At 48.3% G+C, this 19,419-nt stretch overlaps 1 long non-coding RNA gene across 4 annotated transcripts in view; it reads right to left on the reverse strand.

The window, feature by feature from the left end:
- Positions 1-19,419, reverse strand: part of LOC147034501 (uncharacterized) — a 57,468-nt gene that overhangs the window by 37,151 nt on the left and 898 nt on the right. For 3 of the 4 annotated variants that reach the window (XR_015059025.1, XR_015059033.1, XR_015059029.1), the window contains exon 1: positions 7,972-8,439. The exons of the other annotated variant lie outside the window; for it this stretch is intronic. This is a non-coding gene — a long non-coding RNA (uncharacterized LOC147034501). Of the gene's footprint in view, positions 1-7,971; positions 8,440-19,419 lie in introns of those variants that run through there. 4 annotated transcript variants of the gene reach the window in all.

Here is a 19,419-nt window from a genome sequence, read left to right on the forward strand (position 1 = left end):
GTCTGTTAAGGCACTAAGCCGGCCGATGGAGGGCTTAGTTTCATGATATCCCTGAAGATGAATCATATGTAGATATTCAAACTGAGATAATTTTGTTGGTAGTGTAATAATGAGTCAGCCGGACGCCATGCTGGTTTCAACACGAGCTTTATTCCTTCCTGATCCGAGAGTACTTCCGGTTCAGGTGACCGGTTATTATTTGGATATTACATCCCTCTCCAACTTGCATAAGAACAAAATACCATGCAAACTGTTCGGTAAGACGGTAAGGTAATTAAAATGCTGCGTGCTTCGGACACGGAATAAACAGGTATAAAACACCATGGAGGGTCTGAACCGACTTAGAGTTCTTCAATGAGTCGGCACGTCCTTTTAACAGTTCTTTTAGGGCGCGATGTGGATTCGGGTGTTGTCGTTGAGGGTGCCACTAGTGGTTGAGGAACTGGAACGGGCGTTATTACGACGGGATTTGGGTGGATCGTGGCTGGGACCAGTTCATCGGGTGGATGATCAAGGGGGATGTCATTGTCAACCACCTTGGATGTGGGTGTGATCGGCATGGCGTGAAACTGAGACGAGTTTCTGGTCATGCTTGCGCCATCTTTCCATGCTGCGGTGATCATGGAGCCTTGCGCGTTGGTGACAACCATTGGTTTTTGGGGTGGTAGCGCGTGGAGAACTTGTTCTTTCATTGTTGCCTAACGAGGACAACATCACCAACATTGATGGGGGGCTTTAACGCGCTGGCGCGGAGATCCTTGCATGCCTTCATGATGGTTTTTGCGGTGGCATCGTTGTGGCGGGCAAATTGATCGTCGGGTCACGGGTCAGAGTTCACAACTGTTGGGATTTTCGGTCTGGGTTTCCACCCAAACATGAGATGGTGTGGTGCGAATAGAGTTGAGCAATGCGGGCTAGCTCGATACATGCGGAGGAACTTCTGTAACTGCGTTCTCCAGTTCGATCCTTGACCGATCGCAGCGCAGATTGCCTTCATGAGGGGTTTGTTGAAGCTCTCGGCTTGTGCGTTGGCTTGCGGCCATAGCGGGGTTATTTTACGGTGTCATACACCGATGGACGAGAGGTAGTCTTTCCAAGCTATGCCCTGGAACGGGAGTCCGTTGTCTTTTTTCACAACAACGGGGTATCCGAACATCGCGAACACTTTTTTGACTATCGGTATAACTTTCTCTGCGCTAGTAGAGCGGGTGAGTTCTACCACAGGGTAGTGCAAGTATTCATCCGTTATTACAAGCAAGTATTCTCCCGTCGGTAGCGGACCACAAAAATCGACGCTCAGATTTCGCCACGGGCCACTTGGGAGCATTGACATATTGACAATAATTGACATATTGAGTGGTTCCGAATGTTGACGATTACTGTTCACCTGACAGGGGATGCATTTTCGCAGAATGCACTCAGTCATGGAGTCAATTTCAGGGAACCACACCTTGCTGCGGATGAGCGCTTTTGTTTTTGTGAGGCCCTGATGACCTTCGTGCGCAAGTTCTATTGCGCGGGTGTGGAGAACGGAGGGTAGCACAAGGCGAGAACCTCGCAGAATGACGTCGTCATTTGTCACCGTCAGCTCGTCTTTCACGGCGCGGAGGCTAACCCATGCCTCGGTAGCGGCGTCAGTGTAAGCATCAAGTTGATGCCATTTCGACAGACGGATCATTTCGGCTGTGCGCGGATGGTGGGATCCCGGGATGATTCGGCCTGGATCTTCTTGTATGTTAGGTCATTAGGCACAGAAGAAGCGGCAATAAAGTTCACAAAGTCTTCCGCGATCCTCGCTTCATGCCTGGAGCGGTATGCGAATGCGCTCGGGTGCCTGGACATATAGTCTGCAGGATTATCCGCACTGTGGCGGTACACTATAGTAGCGTCATATGGCTGGAGTCTGAGAGCCCATCTGGCAATGCGGATCGGCGGGTTCGGTTTTTTCCAGATCGTAACCAATGGTTGGTGATCGGTGATTACGCGGAACGGTGCACCGGATATATATATATATATATATATATATATATATATATATATATATATATATATATATATATATATATATATATATATATATATATATATATATTGTTGCGGATTCGCGCCCGCCGGCGTGCGGACGGCCACGTAACTCGAATCGCGGCACGTCGCCCACCGGACGGACAATCCAGTCGTGACCCTCTCGGACTAATGCCGGGAACCAGTCACGGGTGGACCTTTCGGTCTCACCGCGATCGTGCCAATCGGCCCCCGCGTGGGATAGGGTTGCTCGCCAAATTCGACCTACCTAAGTACCCACACGGAGGGTAGACCGGGCGATCGCACCTCGCCGCAGGTCGACTTCGGACACGGGCCACTTTAAGCGACCCGTTCCGTACTATCGGGATAACCGAGCGGTGTTATTCGTCGGCCTCGACGGTTCGATTAATTATCGGGCGTTTTAGCCCACGACCAACCCTTTACGTGAAGCAAGATGGAGATTCAATAGAGGAAAGGACGAAGCGAAGCGGGAAAACAGTTCAACAATAAGCACATTTATTTCGCGATGAACGGAAAGCACACATATACAATTCCACCAAAAGCACATGTAAAAGAAGAAGACAATGCAATATTACACAAAAAGCAAATGCAACAATGCAGATCTAACCGACTACCGGGCACACGGCAACACTTATACAATTTTACTTCACAGACGGCGCCGACAACACATATTCCCAAAGCAAAAGAAAAGAGAACCACCCTCCGGAATGGAGGGGGTAGGCGGGCCTGGGGCCGAGACCGTGTCGGGCCTACCCGTCTGATGATGAGACGCGGAGCGGCGGTGGTGCCTCAACTCCGCGGGCCTCGCGGACAGTGTCTGGTAGGGGGTGGGAAGGGGGCCCCCTTTGTCGCACTATCTCAGCGCGGGGGGAAACAGGAGGGGGTTGCTGATGCTCGGGGAAAGGAGGATTTCACCCTGTCTCGGGTCTCCTCCTCCGGCGAGCGTCTCCTCCTCCACCTCGGTCGCGTTGCTGGCCTCTCTGGTGTGCAGCTCCCGGCACCGACGCGAGCACCCCCTCGTCCGCCTTCGCCGCTGTCACCTCTCCACAGCTCCGTCCTCTTCACTCTGACTAGTACCACTTCTTTCCAGCTCCACCGACGACTCTCTTGAACTCCGCACACTCCACTCTCAACTTCCAACTGAACTCCGAACGCAGCCGCTTTTATAAGCCCCGTGGCTTCGCTCTTTCACCCTTGACCCTCTGCCTCCGAGCCTTCACCTGGCTCCCCATTGGCCCGAGGAAAAGTGGGCGTGAATGCTTTTTGATCCATGAATTTGCATATAGCGACTGCCCTCCAACGCCCTGGAGGCGGGGCCAAATCGCCCCTCGCTCACCGATTGGACGGAACAAAAGTGGGCGTGAGTCGTTTTTGATCCGTTTTCTGCGGAAAGTCCATGATGTTTTTGAACACGCTGCTCGGTGCGCGCCCCGCACGAGTCCAGCATCGGCGCCCACGAGTGGCGCGAAATGGTGTGGATGAGATGGTGGTGAGTTGTGACGGTAAAGGTCGTGGCGGTTGTGGTGAAGCGGCGTTGTGGTTGGTGGTTGTTGTTGTGAAGCGGCATTGTGGTTGGTGGTTGTTATTGTGAAGCGGCATTGTGGTTGGTGGTTGTTGTTGTGATGGCGGCGTTGTGGTTGGTGGTTGTTGTGATGGCTGTTGAGACGTGGTTGGTGGTGGTAATAATGGCGGCTGGTCCAAAATAAAGATAGTAAAAGAAAAACGGCTATCCTGAAGAGTCGCAGCCCGCATGAATGACATTTATTCCCTCTAGACAACGGGTTTGGGCCCAACTACACATATACTTACCGAGATATCTCACCTAAGGGACCTGAATGGTGGTTTGTGAATTTTGTCAACCACAACAATATATATGTATATGTATGTGTATATATATATATATATATATATATATATATATATATATATATATATATATATATATATATATATATGTTGAAATGTTCACATGCCCATATGAGGGCGAGGGATTCGCACTCTGTCTGGGAGTATTGCTGTTCAAGGTCGCTTAGCGCGGCTGGCATATGCAATGGTCTTGCCTTCCTGTGCGAGAATGGCTCCGAGGCCAACTGGACAAGCGTCGACCATTAACTCTGCGAATTTCTTCGGGTCGAAGTATCGCGTAGTTGTGCCCTCGGACAGCGCCTCCTTGACGTCGTTGAACGACTTCACTTCAGTCAATCCCCAGGACCATGCTGATCCTTGTTTCGTGAGCTGGCGCAGAGGCTTAGTCAAGGTAGCGAAGTTTAGGATGAATCTGGCACTGCACTGCGACATGCCCAAGAAAGAGCGTACCTCAGATGGGTTTTTGGGCTCGGACGCATCTCTCAGGGCTTGCACTTTTTTTGGATCGGGCATAGGCCTTCTGCACTGAATATGTAGCCAAAGAACTCGATTCTCGGCAGCCTGAATTCATATTTCGTCAGATTGACTGTGAATCCACTGCTGTGCAGGGCGGACAGGGTGCGGTCAAGCGCAATGTCATGTTCTCGGGTTGTAGGGCCGTGGATGATGATATCATCACCAATGTTTCTGGCATTATTTATATCATTGATAACAGTCTGTATCACGTGTTGGAACACTGCGGAAGCAGAACTAACACCAAAGTTCAGGCGTTTGTAACGGAACAGTCCGGCATGTGTCAAGAAGGTTGTAATGTTCCGGCAACTTTCGTGGACCTTAAGTTGGTGATACCCGCTACGCAGGTCGACTTTGCTGAACACTGTGGATCCTTGCAATTCGGACACCAACTCATCTATTGTCGGGGTGACATGTCGCATGCGTTTTATCGCGGCGTTTGCTTCGCGCATGTCCACGCAGACTCGGATTTCTTCAGGTTTTTTTGGCTTTGGAGGCGTTACTATACGTGAGACCCACTCGGTCGGCCCGGTCACTCGCTCGATAATGAACTCCTTGAGCAGCTTGTTTAGCTCCTTTTCGACTTTGGTCCTCAGGTGGAATGGCACTCGGCTGTGCTTTCTCGCTATCGGCGGTACAGTTCGATCGATGTGTAGCATGACTGCCTCGCCTTTGAGGCAACCAATGCCATCATCAATTCCAGGGTATTTGTTGAGTATCGGAGCTATATCCTCATTCACACAATGGACTTTGTCCATACGCGGACCAATGGTGAACACTTTTAGTGCTTCGGCAGTAGTCTTCCCGAGCAGTGCTGGGGTGTCACCTGTAACGACTAGCATTTCGGCATTTTGGGAGACAGAGTTGTCTCCCACTGAGAGAATGGCACGGATGAGGTTGTCGCAAGATATCGGCGCGGAACCATACGGGTGAATTTTGCGGTTGCACTTTTGCATTGCGGCACCATTGTACACAAGTGATTTCGCAATGTCACTATTGATGATGTTCCAGGTGGCGCCAGAGTCAATGATCATGGCGACGATAATGCCGTTGACAGTTATTTCGATGTTCACACTGCCACCTACAGCATAGGCGTACTCCTCACTAGCGTCACTCTCGGTATTCACTTCTGGGTTTGGTGCGGCTTCATGAACATATCGGACGGTGGGCGCAGAGTTTTTTGATCGGCACATGACGAAAAAATGACCAAGGCGGTTGCACTTGTAGCAGGTCACGTTTCGGGATCATCTGCAGTCATCACCAGTGTGGCCCATCCGACCACAGCGATTGCATTGTGTGTCTCTGCGATGATCCTGACGGGATTCTGTGTGGGGCGGTTGTTGTGGTTTTCCACCACGGCGGCTGTTGCGACCTCCTCGCTGGGACGGCTTCTGCGCGTTGTGACTCTCGCTGTGGATGGCGTACGCTTTCTCGGGATCGGTGCGTTCGTGAGCCATCTCAGCGGCTTGTTGCTCCAAGACATCCATTGCTTGGGCGAGTTCCAGCGCGGTCTTCAGCGTCAGGTTCTTCTGCGCTAGCAGTTTGGTGCGTAGACGCTTTGACTTGCAGGCATCAATGATCTGGTCACGGATGAAGTCATTAATGAGCTCGGGCTTAAATTCGCTGAAGCAGGTCTTCGCCATGGAGCGCAGACGTGTGGAGAATTGAGGTACGGTTTCTCCATCCTTCTGCTTCTCTTGGCGGAACAGGTGTCGGGAGTATGACGTGTTTGTGAGTGGCGTAAAGTACTCTGTGAGCGCAGCTTTGGCGGTGTTGTATGTGTTCGGCTCGGTTTCTGGCAGAGTGTCAAAGATGTCCTGCACATCTAAGCCAGCTCAGTGCAGTAAAAGTTCTCTTTTCTGCGCAGTGTCTGTGCAGCCGGATGCAGCGGCAAAGCGCTCAAAACTTCTGAGCCAGCGCTTCCAGCGCTCTGACACCTTGCTTGGCTCACCATGTGCATCAAAAGTAGCTACAGGGGGCACATTCATAACAACAGACATTGTTCTTGTTTTGTTTTGCACACGACAGACAACACAAAAATTCGGGATGGGTCAGTTCACTTGTTATCGCTCACTCACAGGGTCGTGTATGTTTTAGAATATTGTCACAGCATATGCCACAATAACACAAAGTTTATGCACAAGAGAGTTGACACATCACAGTCTTTGGGGCTCGGATTTAGAATACCTCGGAATGAGGCGGTACCCACGTGGTTTTGGCGTCACAATTTTTTCTATTTTTTCTTTTTCTCTATCTTTTGCGCTTTTGCGCTGAAATTTCGGCTCCCTGTACGCTGTACGGCTGTTCTACCTTTGTACAGATGTGCTGTTCTGCCCTTGTAGAGATGGGAGGAGTGTTGGAGAGCTAATAACCGTTATCCTCGTCGCCAGTTGTAATAATGAGTCAGCCAAACGCCATGCTGGTTTCAACACGAGCTTTATTACCTCCTCATCCGAGAGTACTTCCGGTTCAGGGGACCGGTTATTATTTGGATATTACAGGTAGGTCAATCTCATCTCGAGAGAAATAATGTGCAATCTTATCAAAATACGCAATTTGGCATCTGTTAGCCTGTCTGACAGTTTTTTTTGGCCGGGATACATTCGGTCGTTATTTATCCAATTGCAACCAAACTTGACAGGAGGACTAAGGGTCAAGCAATGGAGGATGTAGCGATTTAACTTGCCCCCCTTCCCAAGGGAGATTAGCGCCTTGGGTGAACTCCGTGTTGAGGTGTATAATAGGTTATCACGGCCTTCGTGGGGCATACCTTCCGGACGTCGATATTATTATCACCACAAGCGATCAAGTCAATTCTGTCCAACGTGCTATTACATTTTTAAACAGTCGCAATTAAACTGGAAGAGGTTTGGAAGAAACTCGACGTGATTAAGGCATTCTATACGTATCACGTCTCCCTCAGACGAACGGATCAGAGCTGTCTCGACTTGCTAGGCCTCTAGGAAAGCGGCAACCAATCTTTAGCTAACAAAGCTGCTTTCATGAGTCTTTTATGCATGAATGATTAATCCGATTGCCTGTCCCATTTTTCTAGCCATCACTTTATGTGTAGATTGTGTATAGATTGTTTATAACATATCTTGGGGCCTCTCCCGGCCATGGTTTAATGGGTGATATTTCCACCGACGCCCTTACAGCCCAATTGTGACCTTCATTTGATGCATAACCATATTCCCAAGGTTCGTTAGCATTGTTTACTACTCTGCAGAGGGAAATTTGGAGAACATTTGACGTACTTACACATGGGCGGCGTATCGGTTAACAGTCGCCGGCCCACACACCTCTCGGTACTATTTTAACCAGTTATCCAGTTCCGTTAAGTCGTGGCCGATTTCTGGTGACATTCATGATCAGATGTCTGCAAACATCCCTATCCTGCACTGCTTTCTGAAGCTCTAGCAGAGACGGCTTGGTTGCAGCCTTTACCCCACTGTCTGCAGCTTCTTTTTACTGTCCTTCTTTACCGTCTGCAGCTGTTTCATCGAGTCCTGTTTACTTTCTGTGGACAGAGTGGTATCCTTGGCATACCTTATGTCGTTGATACATCTTCCTCTCATCCTAACTCCAGCCTCCACGTCATCTAACTTATATTTTTCGTCAAAATTATTCGAACCACAAATTAAACGGTCAATTCCGTCCAATGATAACGGCAAAATGATAATAATATGGAATAGTCAAAGCCCAGAAACGAACGGAGAATTCTTCTTACATTCGATGCTGCAATTTCCGGTTACTTCGGCCTGGATTCGGGATCAGCGATCAAATAATGTAAATCACGATTGGAAATTATTTTTTGATGATGCGGGAGATATCTTTATTATAAAATTAGGTAGACTTAAAACTGCGAGAGTATTTACTCTCGAGTTTTGTTGTTAATTTTTCAGTCATAAACATGTGATTGGGTATACTATAGATCAAATTAATTATTTGTGCATTTCTATAACCGTGATAACACTACTGCATATTACCTCAACATTACCTTCACAACAACAACTACACCGCCGAGAACAGGCTCTCATCTGAAAAAAATATATATATTACCTCAATATTACCTTCACAACAACAACTACACAGCCTCGAACAGGATCTCATCTGAAAAAAATTAATATTACCTCAACATTACCTTCACAACAACTACACCGCCGAGAACAGGCTCTCATCTGAAAAAAATATATATTACCTCAACATTACCTTCACAACAACAACAACACCGCCTAGAACAGGCTCTCATCTGAAAAAAATATATATTACCTCAACATTACCTTCACAACGACTACACCGCCGAGAACAGGCTCTCATCTGAAAAATATATATATTACCTCAACATGACCTTCACAACAACAATTACACAGCCTCGAACAGGATCTCATCTGAAAAAAAATTAATATTACCTCAACATTACCTTCACAACAACAACAACACCGCCTAGAACAGGCTCTCATCTGAAAAAAATATATATTACCTCAACATTACCTTCACAACAACTACACCGCCGAGAACAGGCTCTCATCTGAAAAAAATTAATATTACCTCAACATTACCTTCACAACAACAACAACACCGCCTAGAACAGGCTCTCAACTGAAAAAAAATATATTACCTCAACATTACCTTCACAACAACTACACCGCCGAGAACAGGATCTCATCTGAAAAAAAATTAATATTACCTCAACATTACATTCACAACAACAACTACACCGCTGAGAACAGGCTCTCATCTGAAAAAAAAATATATATATATATATATATTACCTCAACATTACCTTCACAACAACTACACCGTCCAGAACAGGATCTCATCTGAAAAAATAATATTACCTCAACATTACCTTCACAACAACAACTACACCGTCTAGAACAGGATCTCATCTGAAAAAAAAATTTCCTCAACATTATACCTCAACATTACCTTCACAACGACAACTACACCGCTGAGAACAGGATCTCATCTAAAAAAATTAATATTACCTCAACATTACCTTCACAACAACTACACCGTCTAGAACAGGATCTCATCTGAAAAAAAATTCCTCAACATCACCTTCACAACGACAACTACACCGCCAAGAACAGGATCTCACCTAAAAAAAAAAATGTTACCTCAACATTACCTTCACAACAACTACACCGCCTAGAACAGGATTTCATCTGAAAAAATTAATATTACTTCAACATTATACCTCAACATTACCTTCACAACAACAACTACACCACCTAGAACAGGATCTCATCTAAAAAAAATTAATATTACCTCAACATTACCTTCACAACAACAACTACACCGCCAAGAACAGGATCTCATCTAAAAAAATTAATATTAGCGAACGTAGTGAGCTTCATACTTAACGCGTGCACATGAGAGAATAGGAAACAACAACAACAACAACAACACAATACCTTGGCAATTTGGAATCAGTGTCGTTGGCTATGACCCTTTTGCTTCCGGTTTTGTCATGGGGAATGATGCATGCCGGGAGATAAAGGCATCGTCGGAGACATCAAAGACCCAAATATCAGACATGGTGTATATTTCCTCCACTGATTTTAAAAAGATATCTCCCGCATCATCAATAAATAATTTTTAATCGTCATTTACGTTATTTGATCGCTGATCCCAAATCCAGGCCAAAGTAACCGAAAATTGCGTATACAGTTGTGAACAAGTTATCGGTAAAGTCAGAAGCGAATGGAAGAAGAATACCACGTTCGCTTCTGGTATCATTTTTTTAGATGAGATCCTGTTCTAGACGGTGTAGTTGTTGTTGTGAAGGTAATGTTGAGGTATAATGTTGAGGTAATATTTATTTTTTCAGATGAGATCCTGTTCTAGACGGTGTAGTTGTCGTTGTGAAGGTAATGTTGAGGTAATATTAATTTTTTTAGATGAGATCCTGTTCTCGGCGGTGTAGTTGTTGTTGTGAAGGTAAGTGTGATGAATTAAAGGATGTGACACGTGATCACGTGTCGCGCGGCTCGCACACGAGACAGATAAAACTGCGCGGTTGGGGTGATTGTCCCCGGAGCATTGTCATTTATGGCGGTGGTTCACTTGGTGCTCGTTGAATGGTGGGAATTGAGAGTATACCGGACTCCGTGCTTATGCTGGCTAATTGCTGATTTATTTTGTGGTGATTGATTGCACGTGTATTCCTTGCTGCACATGTATTCCTTTATGTGTCTGTAGAATCGGCTTCAATCAAGTGAAATAAAGCCTACACTCTGAAGGTTTTTCCCTCGCATTCATGTCAATTTATTTCACTTGATTCCTGTGGTGAATGGAAGGTCGTGACGTGTGACCACGTGATGCCCGGCTCGAGCACAGAAGAGATAAAGCTGAGGTTCGGCTCGGCCGCGGGGTTTTTGTCCCTGGGGCATTGTCGTTGTATGTCGCCGGCTCACTTGGTGCTCATTGAATGGTGAGAACACAGACTGATATGTAATACTGATTTATTTTGTGGTGATTAGTTGCGCGTGTGTACCTTACTGCTTGTACTCCATGCTGCGTTTGTATTTCCATGTGTGCCCGTAGAAGCAGCTTCAATCAAATGGAATAAAGCCTAAACTCTGAAGGTTCTTCGCTCGTCTTCATTTCAATTTATTCCATTTGGTTTTCTCGGCTCTCTCAACCAGCGATGGATAAGATCTACAAACCAGAGAGGTTTGACGCAGACCCAAACGCGACTGACGCAGAAATGAAATGGTCGCATTGGTTCTGTTCCTTCTCACACTATCTGACCATCATCGAAGAGGGAGCTGACAAATTTGCCGCCCTCGTGAATCATGTCTCGCCCAGCGTGTACAGGCTCTTCTCGGAGTGCGACACTTACGAAGCAGCGATCGACGTGCTGCAGGCGCTCTACGTGAAGCGCAAGAACGAGGTATACATACGACATATTCTCAACACACGCAAGCAAGCAGCCGGGGAGTCAATCGATCAGTTCCTGCAAGCTCTGAATCAGCTGGGAAAAGACTGCAGCTTCCGGGCCGTAAGCGCCGAGGAACACCGAAAGGAAGCGACCCGGGAGGCATTTATCCAAGGACTTAGATCAGCCCACATACGGCAGCGCTTACTAGAGAAAGCGCAACCCACTCTTGACAAGGTAGTCGATCAGGTTCGAGCGATGGATACGGCACAGCAGCAATCTGAGTCATTTGGGACACCGATGCTGCTAATGAACGCTGCTACGATGGGAACTCAAGGAACCCCACTGGCACAGACACAGCCAGACATAGGGGATGGAGAAACACCCGAGGAGCCGGAAACACAGGCCACGTCAAACTCCTCAGCAACTACTCCGGTTGGTAAATGCTTCTTTTGTGGGTACAAAAGGCACCCCCGCCAAAAATGCCCAGCCAGAGATGCCACATGCATGAATTGCGACAAGAAAGGGCATTATGCCAGGGTATGTAAATCTACTCAAAGGAGAAATAAACCCACTTCTGCGGCTCTCTACTCGCAAAATAAATTAACTGCAGCCTCCCCGGGGAATCTATCCAAGGCTATTATCAACGTACGAATTAACGGGCACATGGCGGAGGCACTGATTGATACCGGTAGCTCTGAAAGTTTCGTCAACAGCTCGCTAGTGAAGGGCAGGAAATGGAAAATCCACCCGACAGACAATACGGTATGCATGGCCGCTACCTCACTACAGTCCCGGGTACGGGGGTACTGCGAAGTCGAATTGGACGTAAAAGGGTACACGCATCGGGATGTAAGGCTACTTGTGCTTCGTGATTTGTGCGCAGACGTAATTCTGGGTCATAATGTCCTCAAGCAGCACACGAGCGTCGAAATACCCTTTGGAGGAAGCAAACCTCGTCTAATTTTAAATGCTTTGACTACCGCGGAGGTGACGTCCCCCCAGCTGTTCGCTAACCTGTCGCCGGTCTGCAAACCGATAGCGATCAAATCGCGGCGATATACCACTGCTGACATGAATTTCATTACTTCAGAAACCAAGCGATTACTGGAAGAAGGAATTATAGAACCGAGCGATTCGCCATGGCGCGCACAGGTGTTAGTAACCAGCAGTCAGAACCATAAGAAACAAATGGTTGTCGATTATTCCCAAACGGTCAATCGCTTTACCCAACTCGATGCCTACCCCCTGCCGCGCATAGACGAGATGGTCGAACGCGTGGCCAATTATAAGGTATTCAGTACCATCGACTTGCGAAGCACCTATCACCAAATTCCCATCCGAGGGGAAGACAAACCTTACACCGCATTCCAGGCAGGGAGGCGCCTCTACCAATTCAGGAGAATACCTTTCGGTGTCACGAATGGGGTAGCTTGCTTCCAACGGGTTATGGACGACATCATCTCAGATGAAAACCTCAAAGACACTTTTGTTTACGTAGACAATGTCACAGTGTGCGGTAGGGATCAGGGGGAACATGATATGAATCTGGACCGATTCTTGAGCATTGCTAGAAAATATAATCTGACTCTCAACTACGAGAAATGCGTATTCTCGGCAAGGTCAATTGACCTTCTCGACTACACGATAACCGACGGCACAATTAAGCCTGACCCTGAGCGATTGCGCCCACTTCGTGAGCTACCCCCACCTCAGGACCAGCAGGCGATGCGCCGGGTGATCGGCATGTTCGCTTACTATGCGAGATGGATTTCGCAATACTCCGAGAAAATACATCCCCTAGTGCATTGCAAAAACTTTCCACCAGATGCCGCTGTTGTGACAGCTTTCCACAACCTAAAAGACGATATCAGTAATTCCGTGGTTTTGTCGATCGAAAGCTCGGTGCCCTTTGTGGTGGAGACCGACGCTTCAGATCACGCGATAGCTGCTACGCTTAATCAGTCTGGGAGACCAGTCGCGTTCTTCTCGAGAACTCTCTCTGGAAGCGAGCAGAGACACTCAGCGATAGAGAAGGAAGCGTACGCCATCGTCGAAGCGCTGCGTAAATGGAGACATTATTTACTGGCAAACCACTTCACGCTCGTTACGGACCAACGATCCGTGGCATTCATGTTTGATGGGAAAAATAACGGGAAAATTAAGAATGAAAAAATTATGAGATGGCGGATAGACCTAGCCTGCTACAGTTACGACATTGTTTACCGGCCCGGGAGGGAAAACCCTGCTGCAGACACCTTCTCGCGGGTCTACTGCTCGGCGGCAATCGGTCGGGCTTTGCAAGACCTCCATGTGTCTCTGTGCCACCCCGGGGTAACCAGAATGGCACATTTCGTACGCAGGCAGAACCTGCCCTATTCTATTGAAGATATTAAACAAATGAATGCTTCATGCCCTGTTTGTGCTGAACTAAAACCCAGATTCTATGGTTCGGCTTCTGGCAGACTGATCAAGGCCACTTCTCCCTTCGAGAGACTAAACATTGACTTCAAAGGGCCCCTGCCGACCGAGACAGACAACAGATACATATTCACTGTTGTTGATGAGTATTCAAGGTTCCCTTTCGCGTTTCCGTGCTCGGATATGACCTCGGGCACTGTCGTAAAATGTCTCTCTGACCTCTTCGCTATGTTTGGGAAACCTTCGTACATACATTCAGACAGAGGGCCGTGTTTCATGTCGGCCGGGCTAAAACAATTCCTATTAGAGCACGGCATCGCAACTAGTCGAACGACGGGTTACAACCCACAGGGTAATGGTCAGGTGGAACGGTATAATGGAGTTATTTGGAAAGCCGTAACTCTGGCGTTGAAGTCAAGAGGGCTGGGCCCCGAGCGGTGGGAGGTTGCCCTTCTCGACGCTCTGAATTCCATACGCTCTTTGCTCTGCACGTCCACCAATGCGACTCCTCACGAACGAATGTTTACTCACCAACGACGTTATGTTGACGGCAAATCGGTGCCCGACTGGCTAACCCATCCCGGAACAGTGTTCATGAAACGCCCGGTATGACAAAGCAAGTATGAACCCATGGTGGAAGAAGTCGAACTCATCGATACTAATCCAGACTACGCTCATGTCAGGCTCCCGGATGGCAGGGAGACCACGGTGTTGGTTCGTCATTTGGCTCCCTCAGGCACTCCCCCAGCAAGTACACCACCATCTGGCACACCTCCCTCTGACATTCCCTCCCCAGGTGTTTCCCCCCCAGGGACTCCACCCAAGAAGGGTGACGACGGAGCTTCCGTGTTCCACCCGGGGGCGATCGGGGAGTCATCTCCGGCTCGAGTCGAGGCTCACCAAAAGGATCGGAAGCCTCCCTCAAGTGAAACCGTCATCTACTCCCGGAGAGGCCGGCGAATAATACCCCCTCGCCGACTCAATCTGTAAAGGGGATTATCGGCATCCTCGATGCTCGTTACATAATATATCGATGCTCATTACCATGCTCCTACAACTCAAAATAATCCTCACTGCTTGGCATGTATGCTTCTGTAGATTAGATAATTCGCATTGCTTGAAATGTATACTCCTGTAGCGCTGAAGTAATCCAGGTGCGTTAGTTGGGCTTCTAGTTACATTTTAAAGACGGGGAGAATGTGGTGAATGGAAGGTCGTGACGTGTGACCACGTGATGCCCGGCTCGAGCACAGAAGAGATAAAGCTGAGGTTCGGCTCGGCCGCGGGGTTTTTGTCCCTGGGGCATTGTCGTTGTATGTCGCCGGCTCACTTGGTGCTCATTGAATGGTGAGAACACAGACTGATATGTAATACTGATTTATTTTGCGGTGATTAGTTGCGCGTGTGTACCTTACTGCTTGTACTCCATGCTGCATTTGTATTTCCATGTGTGCCCGTAGAAGCGGCTTCAATCAAATGGAATAAAGCCTAAACTCTGAAGGTTCTTCTCTCGTCTTCATTTCAATTCCTTCGGCTCCCTCAACTGACTATGGACAAGATCTACAAGCCGGAGAGGTTCGATGCAGACCCCAACGCTACTGACTCGGAAATGAAGTGGTCGCATTGGTTCCATTCCTTCTCACACTATCTGACCATTATTGAAGAGGGAGCCCACAAATTCGCCGCACTTGTAAACCATGTCTCGCCCAGCGTATTCAGGCTCTTCTCGGAGTGTGACACCTACGACGCAGTGATCGACATGCTGCGGGCACTCTATGTGAAGCGCAAGAATGAGGTATACATACGACATCTTCTCAACACACGCAGGCAAGCAGCCGGGGAGACAATCGATCAGTTCCTGCAAGCTCTGAGGCAGTTGGGCAAAGACTGCAGTTTCCGGGCTGTAACCGCCGAGGAATATCGAGACGAAGCGACCCGGGAGGCATTCATCCAAGGGCTCAGGTCAGCCCCCATTCGGCAACGCTTACTGGAAAAAGCACAACCCACTCTTGAAATGATAGCTGACCAGGCCCGAGCTATGGATACGGCTCAGCAGCAATCTGAGTCATATGGGACACCGGTGTTGCTAATGAACGCTGCGATGGCGGAAACTCAAGGAACCCCCCGGGACACCTCCGACACTGAGGATGGAGATAAGCCCGAGGAATCGGATACCCAGACCTCGTCAAACTCCTCAACAACTACTTCGGTTGGTAAATGCTTCTTTTGTGGGTATAAAAGACACCCCCGTAACAAATGCCCCACCAGGGATGCCACATGCATGAATTGTGACAAGAAAGGGCATTATGCCAGGGTATGCAAATCTACTCTTAGAAGAAATAAACCCACTTCTGCGGCTCTCTACTCACAAAAGAAAGTAACAGCAGCTTCACCGGGGAATCTATCCAAAGTTATCATCAACGTACGAATTAACGGGCATATGGCTGAGGCTCTGATTGATACCGGTAGCTCTGAAAGTTTCGTCAACAGCTCGCTAGTGAAGGGCAGGAAATGGAAGATCCACCCGACAGACAATACGGTATGCATGGCCTCCACATCACTACAGTCCCGCGTACGAGGGTACTGCAATGTTGAATTGGACGTAAAAGGCTACACGCATCGGGATGTAAGGGTACTGGTGCTTTGTGATTTATGCGCAGATGTAATTCTGGGTCATAATGTCCTCAAGCAGCACACGAGTGTCGAAATACCCTTTGGAGGAAGCAAACCTCGTCTAATTCTAAATGCTCTGACCACCGCAGAGGTATCGTCCCCCCAGCTGTTTGCTAACTTGTCGCCGGACTGTAAACCAATAGCGATCAAATCGCGACGATACACCGCCGCCAACATGGACTTCATCGCTTCCGAGACCAAGCGATTGCTGGAAGAAGGTATTATAGAACCGAGCGATTCGCCATGGCTCGCGCAGGTGTTGGTGACTACCAGTCAGAATCATAAGAAACGAATGGTTGTCGATTACTCTCAAACGGTCAATCGCTTCACCCATCTCGATGCCTACCCTTTGCCGCGCATAGACGAGATGGTCGAACGCGTGGCCAATTACAAAATATTCAGCACCATCGATTTGCGAAGCGCCTATCATCAAATTCCCATTCGAGAGGAAGACAAACCTTACACTGCGTTCCAGGCAGGTAGACGCCTCTACCAATTCAGGAGGATTCCGTTCGGTGTCACTAATGGAGTAGCTTGCTTCCAACGGGTTATGGACGACATCATCTCGGATGAAAACCTCAAAGACACTTTTGTTTACGTGGACAATGTCACAGTGTGCGGTAAGGATCAGGGGGTACATGATATGAATCTGGACAGATTCTTGAGCATTGCTAGAAAATATAATCTGACTCTCAACTACGAGAAATGCGTATTCTCGGCAAGGTCAATTAATCTTCTCGGCTACACAATAGCCGACGGCACGATAAAGCCCGATCCTGAACGATTGCGCCCTCTCCGTGAGCTACCCCCACCTCATGACCTGCAGTCATTGCGCCGAGTGATTGGAATGTTCGCGTACTACGCTAGATGGATTCCCCAATATTCTGAGAAAATACATCCCCTGGTGCATTGCAAAAACTTCCCGCCAGATGCCGCTGTTGTAAAAGCTTTCCACAGCCTCAAAGACGATATCAGTAATTCCGTGGTATTATCGATAGATAGCACGGTGCCGTTCGTGGTGGAAACGGACGCTTCCGATCACGCGATCGCCGCGACGCTCAATCAGTCGGGACGACCCGTCGCGTTCTTCGCGAGAACTCTCTCAGGAAGCGAGCAGAGACACTCGGCAATAGAGAAGGAAGCGTACGCTATTGTCGAAGCCCTACGTAAATGACATTATTTACTGGGAAACCACTTCACACTCGTCACGGACCAGCGATCCGTTGCCTTCATGTTTGATGGGAAAAATAACGGGAAAATTAAGAACGAGAAAATAATGAGATGGCGGATAGATCTATCTTGTTATAGTTACGACATTGTTTATCGGCCCGGGAGGGAAAACCCTGCTGCAGACAACTTCTCTCGGGTCTACTGTTCGGCGACAATCGGTCGGGATTTGCAAGACCTCCATGAGTCTCTGTGCCACCCAGGGGTAACCAGAATGGCATATTTCGTGCGTAGACAAAACCTTCCCTATTCTATCGAAGATATTAAACAAATGAATGCTTCTTGCCCAGTTTGTGCTGAACTAAAACCCAGATTCTATGGCGCCGCTCCCGGCAGATTGATCAAGGCCACTTCACCCTTCGAGAGACTAAATATCGACTTCAAAGGGCCCCTGCCGACCTGCCCCAAAGACAGACAACAGATACATACTCACTGTTGTTGATGAATACTCAAGGTTCCCATTCGCATTTCCGTGCTCGGATATGACCTCGGGCAATGTCGTGAAATGTCTCTCTGACCTCTTTGCCATGTTTGGGAAACCTTCGTACATACATTCAGACAGAGGGCCGTGTTTCATGTCGGTCGAGCTCAAACAGTTCCTATATGAACACGGCATAGCAACTAGTCGACCGACGGGTTACAACCCACAGGGTAATGGGCAGGTGGAACGGTATAATGGAGTCATTTGGAAAGCCGTAACCCTGGCGCTGAAATCGAGAGGACTGGGGCCCGAGTGGTGGGAGGTTACCCTTCCCGATGCCCTGAATTCCATATGCTCTTTGCTCTGTACGTCCATCAATGCTACTCCTCACAAACGAATGTTTACTCACCAACGACGTTATGTTGACGGCCAATCGGTGCCCAACTGGCTAACCTATCCCGGAACAGTGTTCATGAAGCGCCCGGTACGACAAAGCAAGTATGAACCAATGGTGAAGGAGGTCAAACTCATCGATGCTAATCCTGAGTATGCTCATGTTAGATTTCCTGATGGCAGGGAGACCACTGTGTCGGTTCGCCGTCTGGCTCCCGCAGGTACTCCTCCTGCAGGAACTCCTCCATCTGGTACTCCTCCCTCTGACATTCCCTCCCCAGGTGTTTCCCCCCAGGAACTCCACCCGGGAATGGTGGCGACGGAGCTGCCGCATTCCACCTGAGAGCGATCGGGGAGTCATCCCCGGCACGAGTCGAGGCTCCCCAAGAGGATCGGAAGCCTCCCTCAAGTGAAACCACCATTTACCCCCGGAGAGGTCGACGGATAAAACCCCCTCGCCGACTCGATCTGTAGAGGGGATTATCGGCATCCCTCAATGGCACCTTACCATGCTCCTATAACTCAAAATAATCCTCACTGCTTGGAATGTATGCTTCTGTAGTTTAAATAGTTTGCGCTACTTGAAATGTATACTCCTATAGCGTTGAAGTAATCATGGTGCGTTAGTTGAGCCTCTCGTAACATTTTAAAGAGGGGGAGAATGTGATGGATTAAAGGATGTGACGCGTGATCACGTGTCGCGTGGCTCGCACACGGGACAGATAAAACTGCGCGGTCGGTGGGATTGTCCCCGGGGCAGTCATTTACGGCGGTGGTTCACTTGGTGCTCGTTGAATGGTGAGAATTGAGAGTATACCGGACTCCGTGCTTATGCTGGCTAATTGCTGATTTATTTTGTGGTGATCGACTGCACGTGTACTCCTTGCTGCACATGTATTCCTTTATGTGTCTGTAGAATCGGCTTCAATCAAGTGAAATAAAGCCTTACACTCCGAAGGTTTTTCCCTCGCATTCA

The sequence above is a fragment of the Eptatretus burgeri genome, chromosome 1 (assembly GCF_056783735.1).
Source record: "Eptatretus burgeri isolate ZD-2024b chromosome 1, Ebu_testis_v1, whole genome shotgun sequence".
Classification (NCBI taxonomy): Eukaryota; Metazoa; Chordata; class Myxini; order Myxiniformes; family Myxinidae; genus Eptatretus; species Eptatretus burgeri.